We start from the raw sequence: 22546 nt of genomic DNA on the forward strand, positions 1-22546 counted from the left end.
AAGAAGAAAAGAGACTTCTGTTTTGGAGTAATGTAAACTATCTCTTTGTACATCTTGTTTCTGTAAGGGAATTAATACCTGGATTTTGTATTCATCCAGATACCACAGTGGTGGAAAATAGTGATCTGATTGCATCTGGTGGGACGGGGTACTTCATGAGGTTTCAAAAGTTAACTTTGGTAAAGGGCATTTACTTTTTTAGTCAAAAATGACTAGTGGCTATAATAAATAAATATTTCTTATTTTGAGTGAAAAGCTTTATGATTATACTAAATGAAAAAGTGTTAGTGATATTAATTTTATAATACTTTGGATTAGTTGATTGTGTTTCTAACAAATCTGATTCTAACAAATCTATTTTGGTACAGCTTTATAATAATTTAAAATATTGTATAATTATGCAGCTTCATCTAACTCTGAGAATTAAGAGTTTGTCAGGGAATACTGAAAGTTGTAAATGAATTTTTTTTTAATGATGAGTAAAAGGTGATCTTTGTATTTCTATGGAGAGAATGATATGTTCCTTTTTGTATTAAACTAACATGTTCACTAGATCATAAAAATGAAAGACATTTCTTAATATAAAACACAACAAATATATGTAATCATAAAGAGTTTCTAGTTGCAAAGGGGAAAAGGGCAAATTTTCTTTCTTCCATAAGTCACTTAGCATCTATATCAATATAAAAATAACTGACATGAGAATTTAAAATTGTGTGTGTAGGAGCTACCTTTTCCAAATGGTATGAACATATAAACATAAAGAGATACTCAAATATGCAGATGAATGACTAATTTCAAATAATGTATTCAAATATATATAGTTAAAGAAAGAAAGTATTAGACGCAAACATAAGCAATAAAGGATTCAGGAGTTTGAGTACTGAAAATGTGTTAGATTCTGTGTACTTTTAAGATTCTTTCATATACAAGGGGCCTGAAAAGGGAGTCATTAGTTACAGATACTTAAACAGATATACACATTCCATTGTCTTTCGCTGAAGCTGAATTTTTTGTGGATTTAATAACCTGGTTACCTGCTTGCTTGTGCTTTTCTAGCAAATAATATAGGCTACAGTCTACATATTAAATCAAGTAGAAGATGAATATATACTCTGCAGAAAACAAATTGTGGAATAGTTACATAAAATTGTAACCCACAATACTTAAAACTATATAATTATAAAAAGAATGAACTAACTCCAAATGCCAAGAAAAGTTATTTAAAATATAATATAAAAATAGGCAAATTGCCAAGTGACTAACATTATGCAAAATCTTTTACAAAACAAGAATGTGTGTGCATTATTATATTCAAGAGAAATGTGGAAATACAAGAGCAACTTTTTAAATCATATCAGTGAGGTTGGAGAGACAGAAAGATTTTAACCTATGTATTAAAAATCTCCATTTTAAAATAACAAGGTTAACATATTCTCATGAGGAAATGAGATAAAATTTTAGAAATACTTTTTAAAATTGTAAAACAATTCACAAAAAATGGTCTGAAAATGTTTTTATTGGTGACAAGTGATCAAATATATTATTTAAAGGAAAAATGTGTAGAGAAAATCATAATATTTCAACCCTTTTTGAGATTTAATTTTGTCATTGGAAATTCAAAAGAAAGGAGACAGTACACATGAGAGATAGTAAAATTAAATAAAGTGAGGACGTTATGATCCTGTTATTTCTATAAAACACCCACACAACTCTTAAACTGAGAATGAAAAGTTCTAAAGGGCTGATACTGTTTTGATGACTAGTTCCCACTGTTCCCGGTAAGATTTAAGTGTTTGCAGTTCTGATTTTGACTACAAGATGGCGCTTCCCAAGTTTCATAAATGTTCTCCAGGTGACCATTTTTACAAAATGAACAAAGCCATGAAATATATATTTTATATTAATCAACTGTGAAATAGCATGTAGGTTATGATTGAAAAGTTCTTTATAATTTGAACATTTAGAGCAGAAAAACTCCAAATGAGGACTGATGTGAACATTTACATTCAAATTATTAAAAGCTACACATAATTTGGCTTACAGAAGATACAAAGAAAATTTACTGTTATTCTTTCATTTATCCACTTAATAATTTTCCTGAGAAAGATGATTTCAATATGAACCAAACAACATAAATGAGTTCCTTGGAGTATTTTATGTTATAAGAGTATGAAGGAAAATAAACATGACATCTATATCACAGGTGAGATTTCACCTAGTCCCAATTTTTCAGGATGATATTCCTGCTGCTGTTTTGGTGAGGAGATTTCTTTCCATTTTTTATTTAGTTGATTTGATTCCGTACTTTTCTGCAGCCTAGATTAATACTTAGAAGTCTATGCGACCTGATTATCTGCCTGTTAACCCAGTTGAGCCCCTAGAAGGCAGTGCAATGACAAAAAATTCACAGCAGGATCAAGACCATGGACAAGCAGAGTGAGAAACAGAACAGTTGGATCACAGGGCCAGAGCCACTATAGTACATGTGACAGAGGGTAATACATGAGACATTTCACATTAAAAAACATGCTGAGATCTCGAAGGATAATGAACCTTGTTTCTTTGTTGACAGCTGGAACATTTTAAATTAAAACCCATATTTTTATTAATAACATGTTCATTTGGGAAATTTTGGTATAAGTTAAATTGCTCCAAGTCCTGTAATGTAACATTTTATTTATTTTATTTTATTTTATTTTATTTTATTTTATTTTATTTTATTTATTTATTTTTTGGTACCAGGGGTCAAACTCACAACCAAGCATTTGCAAGGCAGGTGCTTATGCTGCTGAGCTAAATCCTTGGTCCAAAGCTGTAGCATTTTAATTAGCAACCACTTCTTATTTTGAAAAATCTCATGAATTAAAGCACTGAAAAAATCATGCAAGAAGCTCTTCAAGTTCCAGCCAGTTGCCTAACTCTCACAGTTTTACTGTTTTTGTAGCTTATAAATTGTCATAGCATGGATTCTTAGTCTTTTCTTAGTCAAGAAAACTGGATCGCAGAAGATACACCATGATCTACATGACAGGGGCTAAGAATCTTATCATTTTCACATTGAAAAACATATTGAGATTTTAAAGGATTAATTTATTTTCATTTCTCCTTTATAGTCATATATTTTTTCATTTAAATAATTTTTGATACTGGAATTCAAACCCATGGCCTTGCATATGTTAGGTGAGTCTTCTACCAAGGAGCTATACTCCAATCCTGCAGTTGCATCATTTAAAGTTTAAAACCACATTTTGAAAAACTGATGTATAATTCATTTTGATCCCACTTCTATAGCATAATGCTTATAATTAAAACGTATAGATTCTCATTTTGAAAATCTCATGTTAAGCCACAAAAAATAATGTAAGTCTGTTTATGTATCCACCTGAGCTTCCAGCCATGGCTTGACTCAAATTCTTAACAGCTGTTCCAAACTGTTATCACCACAACCATACTTACAGAGATTTCTTAAGGTCAGATGGCTGTTCTTAGATATACATCTGTATGTTCCCTTGAATGATATGTGAAATGGTTTAACACATTTAATTCTTTAACAGAAACCACCACAAGTCTCTGACTCCTCAGGTAGTACTGTTACTGAGGTTGTTGGTGCAGAACCCCCTTTTATGTCCACGTGATCTCTTTTGGTTGCCTGGGACAAACAAGGAAGCAATAGCAGCTTAAAAAACATTAATATGAAACATTCCTTATGTAACTCATGCCCATAAAGTTCAAATTACTCAGAAACCCAAATAATGTTCCTGATACTTCCAAAGACCCTCCTACACACATTATCCCTTGTTGTAAAACAGAAAAAAATAAAGATAACATCTCTGATACGTGTTATCATGTCATTTTCTGTTTTTGTTTTATTCCTCCAAAGTATGTTCTATGTCTCTGACTCCATCTGGCTGATTCTATTTTACTTACTTTTATCTTGTCTCCATTCTCACTGCTAGTCCACTTTATTTCTACTGGCAAAGTAAAATTTTTATCTGATCTTATTTCTTTTTGCCATATTTTAATCCAATGAGGTTATCACTAGTTGAAACTGCTTAGTGAAACTGCAGAGGGATAAAAAGAGGATGCGTCAAGTGCAGACCATTTATTAGACCTAAGGCCATAAAATAAGACTTCTTCAAAAGCACTGTTTTTCAAGATAACTAAGTATCTACAATTTTTATGATTGTATCATCAAATGTACTTTAATAATTGCTATTTGTACAACCTACATTAGTGTCAGAGGTACATGTTACCCATGGGTCTTTGTAAACTATGCTAAGATACAGAGATATAACCTATATAGTGGTTAAAAACTAAGTTCTTTCCACACAGTAAGTGCCAGTTTCAAACTCACAATTGTCTGATTTTCTGCCCACAGGACTCACAAAACCCAAATCTATTAAGTGGCATAATGCTTTCATGACAAACCCTTAAAGGCTAGACCCTGGACCAAACCAACAGAAGTCCATTAAAAAAAAAAAAAAAAAAAACTTGATGAGTAGTTGCAGAATAATTTTGGCAGAGCCTCACTCTGCTTTTATGGGCATCTGAAAAGGTGATGGTCTCTTCTAAGGAAGAGTCCCCAAGGCAGATATTTTTTCTATTAGTTAATTATAGAAGGAGCTGTGTCATAGTGCAGCTGCTTCTGTAACCTGAATAGTTAAAATATGGCAAGAGATACACTTTTTTCTTCTCTGTGATAAGAGATTAGGTTGTGTAAAAATGCTTGAAGTTTTGTTTTAAACTTGCTACAACATCTTAAGAGACCCAAACCTTAGAATAATACATCAGCAGTGGGAAAGTTTCAGTACTTCCTGGGAAATGACACCTCATACTTAAACACAATAAAGATCTAAATTTCAGGCTGAATTTCTATTTTTTTAATTAAAAAGCTCAGCAAAAGAATGCATAAATACAATTTTCCCATATCTAATTATCAGTTGCAGACAAGAATACTCAGTTTTTAACAAGAGTGGAATGAAACGGGCATTTCACTGTGTAAAAAATGATTTCCAGTGTCTGTCCAGGAATAGGTATTTCTGAAAAGTGCCAAGTCCCAGCAAAATAGAAACAAAACATATTTGTCATGATTGTCCTAAAGCCAACTGAAAACTATCACTCAAATATGGTCAATCCACAAGAAATACTGTACAACAATGTTTTAAAATTTGCTTTTGGTATGTAAAAGAGACAGTTTGTGGGTAAGTATAATTTTTACTGAAGATGGTTGTAGGTAGTTCATCAATATGTTCATCAGCAGGGCTATGAGATTAAGCCACATTCACTTGGGTTATATTCACCAGTTTTTTTCACAATCTGAGAGTAAATGCCTTCATTATTTATTCTACCAAAGAGATAGTATTCCAAGCCTAAGAGGATGTGAGCACTGTGGGCAGAGAGCACATTCTTATGTTTTGTAGTTAGATGAACTGTCTCTGATTTCATCCTTGCCTCTTCCCTGCTTTGTGGTTATAGGCATGAGGGACAGTGTCAATTTCTTTATTCTCTTGCTCATTGTGACACTTCTTTGCTTGTAGGTAGAAAAACTGCATTTCAGTAACGTTTACACTTGCATTGGATCTCTGATTATTAGGAAAAGTGAATGTTTTGTGCTTTGGTCAATTTTAGGTTTTATTTTATATATTGGGTTTTGAAGAGTCTCAATAAAAAGTACCTAAACAAATCGATACAAAACAAATGGAGTTGCAGATGGGAGCCAAAATGTTGGCTTTTTAGTACAAGAGAAATGTAAGTTGCAAAACATTGGCTATTGTAAAAATCAAGTGGGTCTTATAATAGAACCCCAAATGTAAGCAAAGACACCCAAGTAGTTTTAAGAAGTACTTACAGTTGTACTACATGATCTTGCCCACAAAGAAGCAAATAAAATAATTCTCCAGAATATTGTGAATTGGTTGTTTTTTGCCTCCTTTTTACATCACTATATTTTACTAATATGTAAAAGCTACTTTAACAATACTTTTGCATTGACAATAGTTCTGTCAAGTTTGTTCTGATTTCAAATGCGGTTCATTGTGATTTTGGCCATAGTTTTCTGTTCAATTTCAGAATAGTTAGATATGCACCTCTTTAAGGATTCTTAGTTGATGTTTTATATTTAGAAATGAATGCAGTTGGTAAAACCATAAAATATTCTCAAGAATGAATAAGAAGAGTGAATAAAAACTGTAACATAGCATTTCTGGGGGCGTGAAGAATTAATGTTATAAAAAATAATTCTCCACGAAATAATGTATTAACTCACTGCATTCACAAATGAGTACTCAGTAAGTCTGTTTAATGGAGATTGACAAGCTAGATCCTAAAATCATTTGTAGAAATAAGATGTCAGAATAAGCAAACTTGCAATATATATACTGTATGATATGTACAGTCTCACCTAGTTAGTCTTAACTAGGTTTCTATTACATGAAAATGACATTTCTACTTTTTTTCTTGTAAACCACTTACCCTTGAATGTAAATTAAAGGACACGTGTTGCCATTCTGCTTTCAAGTGCTTTAAAAATGCACGTTTTTTCCCTTCAGTGAACTGCAATTTAACTCGGCAATTCTCTTCCCTGTAATTGTGGGAAAGGCCCCCTGATTTCCCCTTCCCTGGAGGGGGAGGAGCCTTCTGTGAACAGCTGGGAAGTGAGCCCTGCCAGGCGGGTCTTCTGGGAGGGGCTGCATTTCAAGAGAGTGCAGCTGACGAGAAGCTTCAAGGTAATGGCTGTCTTAAAGCTAGTTATTTTCTGGGAATTTCTTCTTGGGGCCTTGGGGTTAAGCTATAAAAGATGGAGATTGTTTCCCGGGAAAAGAGGAATGGAATATGGTTTTGGTCGAATTGCTGTTACCGGGACAGAATTAATCCCGTGGAATTTTTGTTTCTTCTGATATTTTCTTAAAGTCCACAGCGTGGGAATAGGTGACTCAGATTACAGATTCTAAATTAAGATTTACGTGAAGCATGTCTTTCATGTTATTTTTTACGTAGCATTTCATGTTTCTCTCCTTGTTACAGAATTTATTGTATTTTGTTTAAACATTATATTCTACCCAAAATAACTGATAGATGCAAATATATAAAGCAGTTGACACAAACACAAATATAAAGGTACACCACCATGGAAAGGGATTCAGATAGGCTTTTGAGCGGTAACACTTGTAAACAAAAAGAGGCATTTCACCTTAGGGTAACTAGACTCCCTTTTAACAATCAGCATCTCTGAGTAATTAGATTCCTTGTAAAAGGTCAGCATTTCTGATTATTTAAATTACTGGATTTTTTAAAAAATCATTTTTAACTGGATTCAGCATTTTTTAAATTGATCTTTCTATCATATGATTATTTTTAGAATTAGAGGAAAAGGATGCTGATACCTCATTTTGTTTAAGATACATAAATAGTCATAAACACAGACAAACATGTTCCCATACCCTCTGTATCTTTCCTGATAGGGAAATTATTCCTGGATCTGGTCAAGTAAGTAGCCTGATTGCAGTGTCTCCTGCAGCCTACATGTGTCCTCCACGCAGCTCATCTGTTCAGACCACAAATACAATTGTAGTTAGCTCGAAGCACTTTTTACCTACATCACTGAAGTGCAATCATGAGATAAAAACAGGACTTGATGTATTTTTATAAGCCATTTTGAAAATAGTATGTGGAATGATACTTCCAAACACGTATGTTTATGAAGTTGACAAAAATATGAACTTGTAGCAAATTGAAAAGATCTCTTTTAAGTGGTATTAGGTGAAAAAAAAACTGCAAAATGGCAAGTAGCATATTATGTCACTGAAGAAAAATCTATTAATAAAGTATGTGTAACTACAGTTTTAAAAAATGTACAATGCAACCTGATGGAATTATTTGTGTGGTTGGGAAAGCAAGACAGGCTTTGTTATCTCTATTTAAAAATAATCATAAATTACATATTGTTTTCTTAGAAGTAGTTGTTCAAGTTACGCTTTTTAAAAAAAATCTGTATTATTTCTACCATTTTTTGTTTTGCTTTTTTCTCTAAATAAAAAATCATATAAATATATAGTAATTTTCTAACAATCAGAAAAAAGATTAAGATAAAATACTGCAAAGTTGGGAAGAAAATTTATTCATTAAAGGATCACATTGAAAATACTAATTAATATGGAAAAATGTTCAAACTGTGAGGCTGAGTAAGGTAAAAAGGTGATTTCAAATCGGATACATACACATATATATGTTAAGAAAAAATATGAAAATTATATTATGAGAAGTAATAATTTTGGCTTTCCAAAACTGTGCTTTTTATATATCTTTCTTGTATTTTCAATTTTTAGTAAGCATGCATTTTATTTTGCAATCCAATCATTGGAGTTGAAAATATTTGGGTACCATTTTTTGTCTAATGTAACAAAGCTTGGTATTTAAGTATCTATAAGCCTGAGAAAGCTGCTGTCTGGCAGGATGAAGTTCCCACCCTCCTCTCAAAGGATATGTTAGTGGCAGTTCTGGTTTTGGTCACAAGATGGCAGTTGCCAGATAGCCTAAATTTTATTTATTTATTTGTACCGGGGATCAAACTCACAAGCGCAGGCTTGCAAGGCACTACATTTTTTCCAGGCAACTAAATTTATGAAGTGAACAAACAAAGCAATGAAACATATATTGTATTAGCAGACTATGGGAAAGCATATAGACTGCGATTGAAATGCCACAGAACAAATTACATTTGTCTAGAAGACAGTCTTACCCAAGAACTGATGTGAGGATTCAAACAGAAAACAAAATGTGCTGCTGCATAGAGTCTGGCCAGTATTAAACCCAAGACAGTTGTTATTTCTCTTCTGTTTTGTCTCTACCTTTTAATTTTCCTGAACGAGATGATTTAAGCATGAACTAAAGAAGACGATTGTGTCCTAGAAAGCATTTTAGACTACAAAAACATGAGAGAAAATAAATATGATGCCTGCCTCACAAATGCGATTTCACCTTATTCCTGTTTCAGAGTGACATAGCTACTAGACTTTCCTTCAGAAAATTTCCTTACACTTTTGTCATTTCATTGATTTGATTTCTTTTTTTGATGATACAGATTAATATCAGAGATACTTGAGACCTGGACAGTCTGCCTGTGACACTATTTGAGCCCCAGAAAGGCACTGGAGCTTCCAAAGTGTTCAACAGGGTTAAGACTCTGCTAGACCAGCAGTTGAAGTGAGAATCAGCACAGCTGAATCACAAGGCTAGAGACGCCATTATCCACACAGCAGAGGGTGAGATTCTTACTATTTTATATTTTATGTTAAAAGGATGTTACATTGCTTTCTAATGTTGGGAAGGAATTATATACAGATGGTCTTCAGCTTGCAATTACTTTACTTAACAGTTTTTCAACTTTGTGATAGTACAAAGCCATTGGTATTCAGTAAAAGTCATCCTTTGAAGTTGGATCTTTTCCCAGACTTGAGATAAGCAGTAAAACATCCTGTCTTAATATTGGGCAGTGGCTGCAACCCATAAATCCAGTCAGCCATGATGTTATGGGAAAAAGTAGCCAGTAGTCTATAGGGGATTGTGTTGTCAGCATTTTTTGGATGTTGCTTTGTATTTTTATATTCTGTTATTATGTGGAAATTAATTCCAAACTTGTTGGATATCAGCTGTGTCTCACAACACATGGGAATGAAGTTGCAAGCCAACGAAGAGGTTAGTATAGTTTTATTAGAATTAAAAAGAAGGCAACTAGCTCCTAGAATTATAGAAGGGGTCCCAAGTGGGTGGTCTCTGAATCTCTTTGTCAAGAGTATTTTATATACCAAAGTCACAATGTGAGTTTGCTGTGGTCACACCATAATCAACCAATAGGATTACAACTATATTTGCTTAGTTAATATTGTTCTGATAGAGAAATAAAAAATATACCAAGTGTATATAATGAATATCATTAACTTTAGCTTATCTATAACTTCTAACCCACAGAAAGAACAAAAATATTCTTGAAAAGAGGTGAGAGTATGGGTTTGGATGTTCTGGTCATCTACTCCTGCATCTGATGCCTACCTGGGCTCATTGGACCAAGTGATACTAATTTAAGTATAATCCCAAGTTGCTGTTTATCTTTAGGGAGATTCCCAAGCTTGACTATCAGTCTCCACTTTGAGCCCTGTCCCTCTTCAGATTCACCTCCAGCTGCAATTTACATGTTTCTTTATGTTTTGTACAGACTCCCTTGACAGCCAAATGCCTCTCTTCACTGCCTCTTAATTTCTATCTAACTGAACTGTCTACAATATCATCATGTCTACAGAATACATTAATTTTTTTTTCAACAGTGATATTTTCAACTGACTATGTATTTGCTGGAGTATAGTCCTAAGTCAAAGAGCATGTATATGCTAAACCCCTATATAAAATTGACCAAATTACCATGATAACGCTTATATTTAGGAGAGTAGCATACCTAGTCAACTGCTTGACTATCAAGAAATCCTTTTAAAAGTAATCTTGACAATAAGCAGCCATGGTAGAGATTCTGAATCTTTGATTCCTAAGCTCATCCTATTAAGTGAAATTATTGTATTCTTGTCTGGGCCGCTGTGAGAGACATACCCCAGTATCTGTCTGCCTGACTTGTACAAAAAGAGTAGCAAAGGCAGCTTGGAGAAACTAAAAGCGTATATATTCTTCTAGAATAACACAGGAGGCCCCATAGTAGCAAGGTATTCATTAACAGAAATGGAGTTCCAGAAGTATGGCCCATCTCTCCTCGCCCATTTCTCACCAGCCTTATACACACAAAAATATTCATTTTATGTGTTGGCAATAATTAGTAAAGGCTGTGTCCTGGGACATTATAAAATTATTCCTCTTTATTGAAGTTTTAAACATTTTTTCCAGTCACATACATGTCATGATCAAGTGATAAGTATTCATTTATCCTTTTATGTATATCTTCTCCATATGTACACCTTTCTTCTCAGACAAAACAAATTTATTTGTGTATCTCTTTTTTGTGAGTATCCTCTAATGTCATCCATTCAAAATTATCTATTGAAACTTGCTCGCGAGTATTCAGATCCAGATAAATAAGCCAAACAAGGAGAAAACTAGTAAAAAAAACTAGTAGCCTCAAACCAATGGAGTACTGTTTTTTCTCGTGAAATGAGACTGTCAAACACAGATCATTGATCTCAGTGCTTTTCTAGATAATTGCGTTTACTGACACATTTCTCATCTGCATCAGATGTGCACGCATATTGAGACCTTTTGTGTTCATTTTAAATTTTTCTTCTTTTCTGTTTCCTTTCTATTTATGCATATGTAACACTTGCTATATACATAGTTTGTCACTGAACTTTAAAAAATTGTACTAACCTTGTATTTTACTGGCTGGTAGAATTTTATCCCCTCCAGTCCACTAGTAAGATTAGAGCTGGATCCCAACCCATATCTATATATCTTTCTGTTCAGGAACTGGAACACATAACTTTGCTGTAATGCTAGCTTGAGGAACGTGAGGTTTAAATATTGTACCTTTAACAGTCTCTCTTATCATCTCCCTAAAGCACTGATAAGTAACCTACTTCAGAGGGATGATGGGAATGTTTTTTGGTTCTGCTTTGATCTTTTCCTTTGGATATCTCAGAGAACAGTGAGGGTTAAGGGGAGTGGTAGTTTTCTTTAAATTTCCCATGGCAAGTCTCAGAGAGCTATTTCTTTATTCTGGTTGATTTTAGGAAGGACACTACAGCTTCATCATTTCACTTTAGTACTCAGAGCATAGTAGGGCTTTATATGGCTGTGTGTGGTAATGATGGGATTGTGAGCTCCTCTTTCCTTATTTTCATTATATTTCTTTTAAATATTCCCCATTCCATTATCCTGAGTATTGGCTTGTGACAGTTTTATCCACTGACACTAATCATTTTACCGTTACCTATGACATAGCCAGGTTTATCCCCCTGTTACCTCTAGGTCATTGGTTGGTATTTTCAAACTTTGTTAAAAATCACATCTCATACATTTGGTTTCAGTTGTGGAATCTTTTGGCCCTAGTAATGATCCATTCTCTGGCTTGCATTTTGTTGCACTTGGAATGCTCATCTTTAGTAAATTAATTGGATCTTTGTCTTCTTCAGCTAGTAGACATTAATAAGAATGAACTCTTCATTTACAGCCAGTTTCCACTGTTGTTTGTCTGTGTCTCTGCCTTGGGAAGGGAGTCAATGAAATTTTCAATATTCATTATGTGTCTAAGATTCCTTGCTTCACCCATGCCCATATCACCTCATTGTCTTTGAGGATGTTCTAACTGAACTATCCTTACTCTTTATTTAGACCTAGTGCACTAAAAATGTTGACGTTTATTTTATAACCATTGTTTCTTTTATGTTATTCAGCTTTGTTTCCCCCCCCCCCGTGGGTAGATTTTTAATCATATCTCTATCAAGATTATAGAATTTGGTTTCTACACTTTTTTTCTTCCTTCTTTTCCTCCTTTCTCTTTTCATTCATATGGTGGAGTCGCATTTGAGAACTTCAGTGTGAATAATAGCTTTACTAATGAGTTTTAAATTCATAACAAGAGGATGCTGCTGTCATCAAGTTCTTGATAATTGTTCTCTGCTAGCAAACTCTCAAGGAAAGAATTATTTTGTAAAGATATGAACTTATAAGTTATATAACTGTATCAGAGTGATGTGTCTTAGAGGTCTCCTCAGCTCTTTAAATCAAATTCTAAAGCAGAATTTAATAAAAAAAAATAAAGAAATTAAAATAATTTGAATTTAAACATTTTTTTCTGTATTTCAGAGGATATTCTACACATACTTTTTGGGACCCAGAACCTTCTTAGGTACAAATCAAGGGCTTGAGATTTAGCTCAGTGACTCAGTGTCTGCCTGGCAAGCATGAGGTTGTGAGTGTTCCTATATCTCTCACAGTAAAATGCAAATATCTTTGATGCCTGCTTGGATGCCTTATTAAGACTAAAGTTTATTGAGATATTTATGTATCTATAGTTTATTGCTTAATATAGCTGAGTGTTATATTGAATTGCTATTTTAAAATTTGTATAGTCATTCATCAGGAGATTTTTAGTTTTTGGTGATTATGATTCAAGTTGTAAACATTCCAAAACAGATCTTCGTGTGTTGTAATTTTACTTGGGTAAATACCATAGAGTAAAATTTCTGAGTTGAATGTTATGAATATTTTAAGGTACATTAACAACTAAAAACTTTTGTCTAAAATGATTAGACATTTTTGCATATCCCCTGCAATATGAGAGTTCTACTTGCTATGAATAATTTTCAGAAGTTAATTCCGTCAAGATTTTTTTTTGTGTGTGTCTTTAACACTACCCAACTTATTGATTATGGTGACAAGTAGCACAGGGCTATGGCACCACTTTTGAAGACATTAATCCAATAATTAGCAAAGAGGAGTCCCTGGCACAAATGTCCTACAGGCAGAAAAGAGTAGAGCATCTGAATCCAGAAACCTTGGCTCGAGGTTCTGCCATCAATACAGACTACCATCGTGATGCTATAAAAGTCATGTAACCCCTGTGCTACATTCTTTACTGTGTCCTTTTGTGCCTGCTTCACATTACCTTTTATGCCTTGTTGATGAGATTCAAACAAGACAAAGTTACTGTGAAGCAGTAGCTATTTATGTCAAGATGATTTTCCAGCATAACAGTATATGATAATGTGTTATAGAAGTCCTATCAGCACTATTTAAGTATGTTATATAAAACGATTTTGAGTGCAGGCCCAGGTAGGAAAGAATCCTTTCATTCTTCATCTCTCTCATTCTCCATCCAATAATTATTGTTATAAAGGTGTCAATGCTGTCCTATTGAAATTTTACTTCCATTATCTTTAATTATTAATGATGTTGAGCAGATTACCATGTGCTCATTTGCTACAGACACTTCTTTGATGGTGTGTATTTAAATTGTCCATTTTTAATTGGATTGGATTTTAAAAGTTATTTGTATATTCTGGATACAAAATATTTATCAGATACATGTTTTGTAAATATTTTCTCACTTTCTGTAAATTTTCTTTTTTTGTAAATCATAAGTTGTTATGGTTTGTGTCTAGACATTCCCCCAAGTCTTTTTCAGTTGTGGGGGCAGGCTTCTAAAATTTATGATTGATTCATTGTCTAGTGCTGGGATTATGGGGGTGAGTGTTAAACTGTCCTTAGTGTGGGTAATCTGCATACAATATAAGTGAGGGAAAGAATCTTGGTCTCTCTCTCTCTTTCCTCCCCTTTTGCTTTTTTGCTTTTGCTGTCTTCTAATGCCATGAACTGTTGCCCTCTGCCACACTATCTTGGAGCCAAATGACTATAGGCTGAAACCACCACAAACTGTGAGCTAAATAAACCTGTCCTTCCTTAACTTTGGCTGCAGGGCATTTTGTCTCACCAGCAAGAGAAAAGTAACTAAGACAAAGTGTAATTTGTCAATTTTTATGATTCATGTTTTTTGTATCTTAATAAAATTTTATTCTATCCAATGTCTATAAGATATTCTCCTTTTATTTTTAAAATTTTTTTAGATTTTTGGTTTTACATTTTGCCAGTAATCTATCTTAAATTAACATATTTTACCATTTTAACTAAGTTTACACTCTTAACTGAGGGATTAAAATAAAATAATTTTGCTTATTATGTTCAGTTATTCTAGCACAATTTATTGAAAACACCACCATTTCTCTATTTTTTTTCAAAGCCAGATTGACTGTGCTTGCTACTCTATTAGCATTTCATTGCTCTATATGTCAGTCTTTTACTAATATTGCACCATTTTGATTACTATGGTCTTCACTTTAGATAGTGTCACTCTTTCTATAGTTCTGATTTTTCCTCAGAATTTATCTGACTTTTTTAGTTCTTTTGGTTTTCCATATACATTTTGCAGTTCTCTTCACAATTTCTGCAAAAAGCATATTGGACTTTTTATTGAGATTGCAGTGACTTGACAGATATATTTGTAGTGATGTTATATTCTAAAGTTAATTAATTATTTCAGTGAATGAAAATGATGTAAAACCTCATGTTATGGCTTATATCTAGATGTCCTCAAAAAGCCTTATGTACTCATAAGTGAGGCTTTGGAGGGTGATTGGCTTATGAGAAAATATAGCTGCCATACAGTGTGATGGCCAGGTCTAGACTGTAAAAACAGGTTACTGAGTACATGACCTGGAAGGTTATATCTTTGTCCAAGGTTCCTTCCTTCTCTCTGCTTCCTGGCTGCCATAATGTGAGTAGCTCTCCTCTACTACACCCCTCCTGACATACTGTTCTGCTTTTGACTGAAGTTTTTATAAAACTGTGAGGCAAAACAAACCTTTTCTCCTTTTCATTGAGGACATTGGGTATTTTATCCCAGAAACAAGGAAATTGTCTGAAACTTCATTTATTTAGATATCATTAATTAATTTCTTTAGTCACTATATTCAATTTTTCAGCATAGAAATTTTGCACATATTTGTTGAAGTTATTCTCTCTTGGTATTTCATTGTCTTGATGAAGTTAAAAATGGTACATTTTAAAGCTTGAAATTTCAAATTGTGTTGCATAGAAATATAATTAGTTGTTTAATACTGATTTTGCATTTGGTGATATTTTTAAACTTACTTATTAGATATAGTTTTGGATTTTTAGGTAGATTCATTAGGAATTTCCACACAAATGATCAAGTCATCTCCAAATACAGTAGTCATTCTTTCTTTACAATCCATGTGCCATTAATTTATTTGTTGAGTCTTAACGTGTTTACTAATATCTCCAAAACAGTTTTGAAAAGAAGTGCTGAAAGCAGATATTCTTTCCATATTCCTGATATTAGGACAAAAGCTTCCATGTTTCACCATTAAATATGTTATAAACCATAGTCGCCCTTCATCAAGTGGAGAAAGATCCAATTATTTAACACTGTATTTTGTTTTTATCATAAATGTTTGTGGAATGTTGTTAGATGTTTTTTATTAATCAATTGAAATTTCTTCTCCTTTTTAGTATTCAGATATGATTAATTACACTGATTGACTTGAAAAATGTTGACCCATTCTTATCTAGGATAAACTCCATTTTGGTCATGATATATTATTTTTCCATAATACTACATTATTCTGTGCTCACTAGAGGATGAAATGTAGTATAAGATATATAAATATGTAAGAATTTAAAAGATAGTCTTACAGTGACTGCCATCAGAGTTATGTGTGGAAGATTGCAAAAGGGCTATGTCTTAGTTATTTTTCTTATTGCTGAGATGAAATACCTAAAATCTAAAGCTAAAAGTAGAAATGTTCATTGTGGCTCAGAGGTTGTAGAGGTTTCAGTCTATAATCAGCTCCAAGGCAGGGTGGCATGGCAGGGGCATCACATGAGAAGATAAGCAGCAATAGCAATAATATACAAGCAACAATAGTTGCTTTCTGTTCCTTTTATGTTCTATCTAGGTTACCTAGTTTAGGGCAGGTAGCACTCACACCCAGATCTATGCCAAACCAATCAATGGATTAATTTAGTAACCACACACCCTTAATCCTAGCATTGCACCATGAATCAGTCCCCGTGTCACACACTCTAAATCTAGCAACCTCTGTAAAGTCCCACCTATGACCACAGGAGAAACTTTGGGTACCATCTAGGTACAAGTCATAACAGGCTATCTCAAAGCTGGAGAATGGAAAGGTCCATTCAGTGGTGAAAGGCATGGAGATCACTGTAGAATCGTATGGAAGTTCATCTTAGAAGGTTTAAGGATCTATGCTGGAAGGCCGAAGGTTCTACACTGGAAGCTTGAGGACAGAGGGTCAAAGCAAATGTTAGGCTGGAGCACCTCCAAAGAAACAGCAGGAAGCATTCCTTCTTCTTTTCCTCTTTATTCCTCTCTGGCCACATGCTTCTTGATTGATGCCACCCACACCTAGGGGTAGGTCTACCTTCTTCAGCATACCCATTTAGTCTCACTCAGAACTATGCTAAATCAGTCAGCTAGATTTCTTATTAGACTTGACCCCACAGTTAACTATCACAGTCATTGGCTTTGATTAACAGCATTGTGTTAAGGCTTTGATTAACAGCATTCTGTTTCTGTGTGTGAGACACAGTGGTAACAAGTTTTCTGTATTTGTTATGTGGGTTGTTTTTGTTTGTTTCTTTGTTTTGAAAGCAAGTTAATGGTGGTATTAAATATTTTGAAGATTCATTCTTTTTTCATTGTCACTTGGCTTGAATAGATTACATTATTATTTTTTCAGTGGAACCTGGAGTATCAGAGAATTCTTCCCTGTGATTCTCCAATTTATATTTTCTATATCTTTTCATGCCTATGCTCTTGCTCATCTCACAGCATTTGGTTGCTTTAGCACTAGTTGTCATGTTCCTGCTGAGGCAGGGAGTGTAGTCCGTTGTCCTATCTAGCTAGCCTTTAGAAAGGTATTTGCACCTGTACCTTGAGGGTTAAGGCGTTACTGGCATTCTTTTCCTCTCCACAGCAGCTAACCTCTGATTAATATCTTTTATAGATTTTTCTTTCTCAGAAACAACTGGCCACTGGTTTTTATTCATGTAAGATCTTGAACCCAAGAAAATTTTCTGGCCTTTCTCAAGAGTAGAGGGTATTTCTTCCTCTGTCTCTCCCAGCAGCAGTGTGTTTTGCCTTTATTTGGAGGCTAGGAGAGTTTCCCTTCTCTCCTTCCCCAGGAAGATGAGTGCTTCTTCTATTCTGCCCTTAGAAGCATTCCGTTTTTGACTCAGCCAAGAAGGAGATGGAGTTCTGCTTTTTTCTTAATGGTTACTTTTCTTCTCCATGATAGAAGATTTGGGTTTAAGAGTATGGGCCTTTATATCTGTTTCTACACAACTGATTGCCTGTTGCATATTGAACAAGTGGTGTGGGCTCTTTAGATCTCATGTTTTATCTTTACTCATTTTTGTGAGCTTCTGATTGGGGGCCATGAAAAAGAACTTAGAAGTGAGTGTGTAAATGTCTGAGGCTCCAGATATTCCAAACTGACACACCAGATTGTGATTTAAGAATTCACCAAAATTTCAGGTTATGTCTTTTTACCTGTTTATATGGCAGCCAATTCTGTCCTCATGCTTTGGCAAAGACAAAATAGTGCATGTGGCCTGTGTCTCTTTGAAAGGGATGGCTGCTCTTTGGTATAGAGTTTTAACTGTGTTCTCTGATGGGCAGAAAGAAAGCTATGTTTTGGTAGGTTATCTAGAGATTTTTTCATTGTTAATTTACAGTTGACATTTTCTTATGCCTCTTTATACCCCAAATAGGAAAGGGAGTGTTGATTTTTAATAATGTATGTATGTTATTTTTCTTGTTTTTATTAAATATGCTTTTGGAAGAAACAGATGGTTTCTAAACCATATTTATTAAAGATTTTGTATAATGGCTACTACATTTTCCTATTTAAACTTTTATCCATATATATATATATATATATAATGATACCAAGGATAAAAGTTTATATATATATATATATATATATATATATATATATATATATATATTTAACTCATATTTTAAATACCAAGCAATATACTTGAACTGTTTGGTATGGAATTCTCTGGAGTTTAATATATGTCTCGACTCATATAGCTATACCACACTCGGTAGACAGATCTTTATAGCTACGAGCTCTACACCTGTAGTACCTGGAAACAATGATATTTCCACAGCAGTATACTTTTATCATTTTAAACTATCATATAAATTAAATCATGCAGTATTGTGGAGTGCACAGTCTAGATGACCCACTCCCTCGTATAACTATCTCCTCTTGAGTGTGCATAGAAACTATGCTTTATTGCTAATCAATAAAATTTGGCAAATGTGATGAGACTTTTTTCAGTACCATGATTATAGTACTATGCTATATTAGATGCTTAACCTACTGTATAGAGAAATAGGAGAAAATGAGGGAGAAAAGTATGGAGGCATCTTAGATTCAGAATCAGGTACATCATTCTCTTTTATATTCCAGTGACTCTAAGCACATAACTATTGCAGATTCATTAATTCATTTACCCATTCATCCTTCACACATTTACATATCATTTACCCTTTATAGTAAGGTAGATACAATATGTCTTGTCAATTAAGGGCCTTGAGTCAAAGTACCTAGATTCAAATGCCATGTGCCACATAATTTCTGGATATCCTTGTAAAGTTTATTAATCTCTAATGCTTCATCTACACAATGAGAATACTCATAAAACCCATTATTTTAGTCCACTTGTGAGTCTATATTAGAACATTTGAGCCTTGGTAATTTATAAATAGTAGACTTTTTTTTGACTCATGATTCTGGAGGCTGGGTAGTCCAAGGTGGAGTAGGCTTATCTATGAGGATCATCTTTCTGTGTCATCATATGGCAGAAAATATCATGCAGTGAGAGAGCATATGGTAGAGTGGGAAGAGGAACCAATCTTATCCTTTTATCATAATCCCATTCCCACAATTATTAACCCACTTTAGAAATAATGCTATTAGTATATGCATGAGGTCAGAGTCCTTATATATACAAAGACTTTTACAGGAACTATATATTTATATATTAACTATCTCCATTACATTGATGTTGGTTATCGTTCTAGTCTACTTTCTTCTACAAAACAGTGAAATATAAAATATCCACAGCACTTATCTTTTCTTTTGCATTTTATTTGGAAATTGTTAAAGTGGTACAACATTTCTTAATTTGTAGTATATACAACATGGAAAATAGACAAACATAAGAAAGTATAACTTTTAAATGTAATGATAGTACTTTGCATGCATTTGAGTTTTTCCAAAAATGAAAAATAAGGAAACAAAATAAAAATAGTATATCATAAAACATATATTTAATAATCTATTTAAAATAAATAGATTTATTTATATAATTATCTATTTAAAATAAAATCATATATATATATATATATATATACACACACATATATATCCTCAATAATCCTCTTAATATATAGTAATACTTTCAAAGCTTTGAAAGGATTTATTCTATAATAAAAATTATTTAAATTTTTGGTGATTATAAAATGAACTATTTTGTGCTATACTGACAGAGAGACTAAAACACAATGATGTAGTTCAGATTGAAGTTCATCATTCTGCTAAGTTAAGGAGATTGAAATACAGTGATTCCTTATTTGGGAGCTCATGATAATCTATCCCTAGAGACTTGCATCCTTTTTCTAAGTGACACCTAGATTCAGAAAGGCTGTACACACCGTATCTCTCGTGACCAAATTCAGGGAAGCAAAAAATGGGAAAGTACAGCAAAACCCAAGCTGTGTATGTATTCCCCTTTGGAACTTTAACATTGATTTCTGTTTGCATTCTTTAGCTAGAATAAATGACTCACAGATGGCCATGTCATGGCTGTGGTTGACAACGAGGGAATTGGGAAAAATGTTTTAGGAACTCACACTGCCACCATGCATATAAATAGGGTTCTTCTACAAGGAAGAATGCAATGAGTAGACATTAGTTAGAGCAGAAGTCCCTGTCTAGTTCAGTATAAATGTGATGCATTGTTGTAAAAAAGCATTGAACAAATAACAAGTATATTAAAAATTAAAAATGATAACTTCCTGTGACTTAATGCCATGTGTTCACCAGTCTCTTTCATTTTCCTTCTGTAAGATCACAGGGAGAACACATTCCTTAGCCTCTATCACAGGTAGGAATCCATACTTCAGTTCTGGCTAGTAGAATATAGTCAGTAGTGATGTTTGCCACATGGTCTTAAAACCATCGACAAATCAGACTTCCTAAATTTAAAGACCCAACCCAAAAATGGGCACCTGAAATGAATATATGCTTCTCAGATGAAGAAATACAAACAGCAAATAAATACATGAAAAGATGTTCAACATCACTTGTTATTTGAGAAATGAAAGTTAAAGCAACACTGAGATTCCACCTCACCCCAGAAAGAATGGCTGTTATCAAGAAATTAACCAATAATAAATGCTGGAGGGGCTGTAGTGAAAAAGGAACCATTCTCCAGTGTTGGTGGGAGTGCAGACTGCTGCAACCACTGTGGGAATCAGTGTGGAGATTCTGCAAAAAACTAAGATCAGATGTCCTATTTGACAATGCTGTTCTCCTTCTGGGTATCATCCTAGAAGAATTAAAAAGAATACCACAATGATACATGTGCACCTGTATTTATAATAGCACAGTTTGTAATAGGTAGATCTTGGAAACAATTTAAATGCCCATCCACCAAGGAGTGGACAAAAAAAATAGTATTTTTATACAATGAAGTACTACTCAGCCATAAAGAAAGATAAATTTGAGACTTCTATAGGTAAATGGGTGCAACTTGAGACCGTACCCACTAGTGAAATAAATCAAACATGCATATGTAGGCATTGCATTGTCTCCCTAGTGTGGAAACTGAAAGAAATAATATATGTGCATATATATATATAAAATAGTTAAAATAGTAATCCTTCTGATTTCTCTGAGTTCATTGAAGAGAAAGCTGCGTGCTAGTATTGTTCAAACAATTAATGGCAGTTAGCTGTACTCTAAGTAACTGATTTGAAGATAACATCACACAATATATGAACCATTGTTACCCTCTGATTATCATATATTGAATTTTTTTCACTTTAAAAACAAAAAGGAAAAGCCATCAAGATATGCTAGCTTCCTTTAGAGTATTAGGTGCATTCAAGGAATGCACTGAAGGACTTCAGAGTCCAAGAAGATGGCAGAGTCATGCAATTCAAAAAGATTAGGTGCTTTAATGAGCTCTTTTTCTGGTCACTTGATGATCTAAATTAAACTTTGATATCTGAAAAATAAACTTTGTAGGGATTAAATCTCTAATATTTGAGTTGTTATAAGACAACTCATACTCTAATTACTCTAATTATTAAAGTCATGACTAATACATTAGAAATGGCCTTCATTAATATATTGGTATTTATTATTCTAATATTTTCTGAGAAATATGAATTTTAACATTATATATGTATATAAAAACATTACATATTATCTGCTGTAGATGCCAAATAAAACACTTATTTATCAAAATAATCAATAATCATACTCAAAATTGGTTTTACAATTTAAAACCAGAAATCTGCATTTACATTTTACATGGAACAATTTTGATGAAGAGAAAATATAAAGTATCTTCCATACATAGAAAATTTAAATTTAAAAAAATAATATACCCACATTCACATGTTTAAGTGAAAACCACAAAATAAAAGAAGGAATTGTCAGTTATTAGTGATGATATACAGAGTTGTGCTTTCTTTACAAAACAGTGCTTTTCCGCGTCTAGTAGAAACAATCTCGTATGTGAAGATATCGCTTAAACTTTCCTGAAGGAGTTAAGACAACTGAATAAAAGGGGAAGCACTATGTTTTGGAAATGGGAAGAGAATTGTATAGAAGTCAGTTCTACCTCAAATAACATACAATTCCAATGAAATTCCCCTATTAGCAGTCTATTTAAATGGATCCTGACAGGTTGGATTTTAAATTCA

General features: G+C 33.4%; 1 protein-coding gene across 2 annotated transcripts in view; it reads left to right on the forward strand.

The window, feature by feature from the left end:
* The window catches only part of Pwwp3b (PWWP domain containing 3B), a 95693-nt gene that overhangs the window by 65613 nt on the left and 7534 nt on the right, over positions 1 to 22546 (forward strand). The window contains exons 1-2 of one of the 2 annotated variants that reach the window (XM_005002612.4): positions 6534 to 6728; positions 9083 to 9263. The gene's annotated coding sequence lies outside the window, so the exon portion shown is untranslated. Of the gene's footprint in view, positions 1 to 6533; positions 6729 to 9082; positions 9264 to 22546 lie in introns of those variants that run through there. The other variant, XM_013150008.3, reaches the window with a different exon arrangement.

The sequence above is a fragment of the Cavia porcellus genome, unplaced genomic scaffold (assembly GCF_034190915.1).
Source record: "Cavia porcellus strain 051 isolate PalLab524CR breed Dunkin Hartley unplaced genomic scaffold, mCavPor4.1 scaffold_3, whole genome shotgun sequence".
NCBI lineage: Eukaryota > Metazoa > Chordata > Mammalia > Rodentia > Caviidae > Cavia > Cavia porcellus.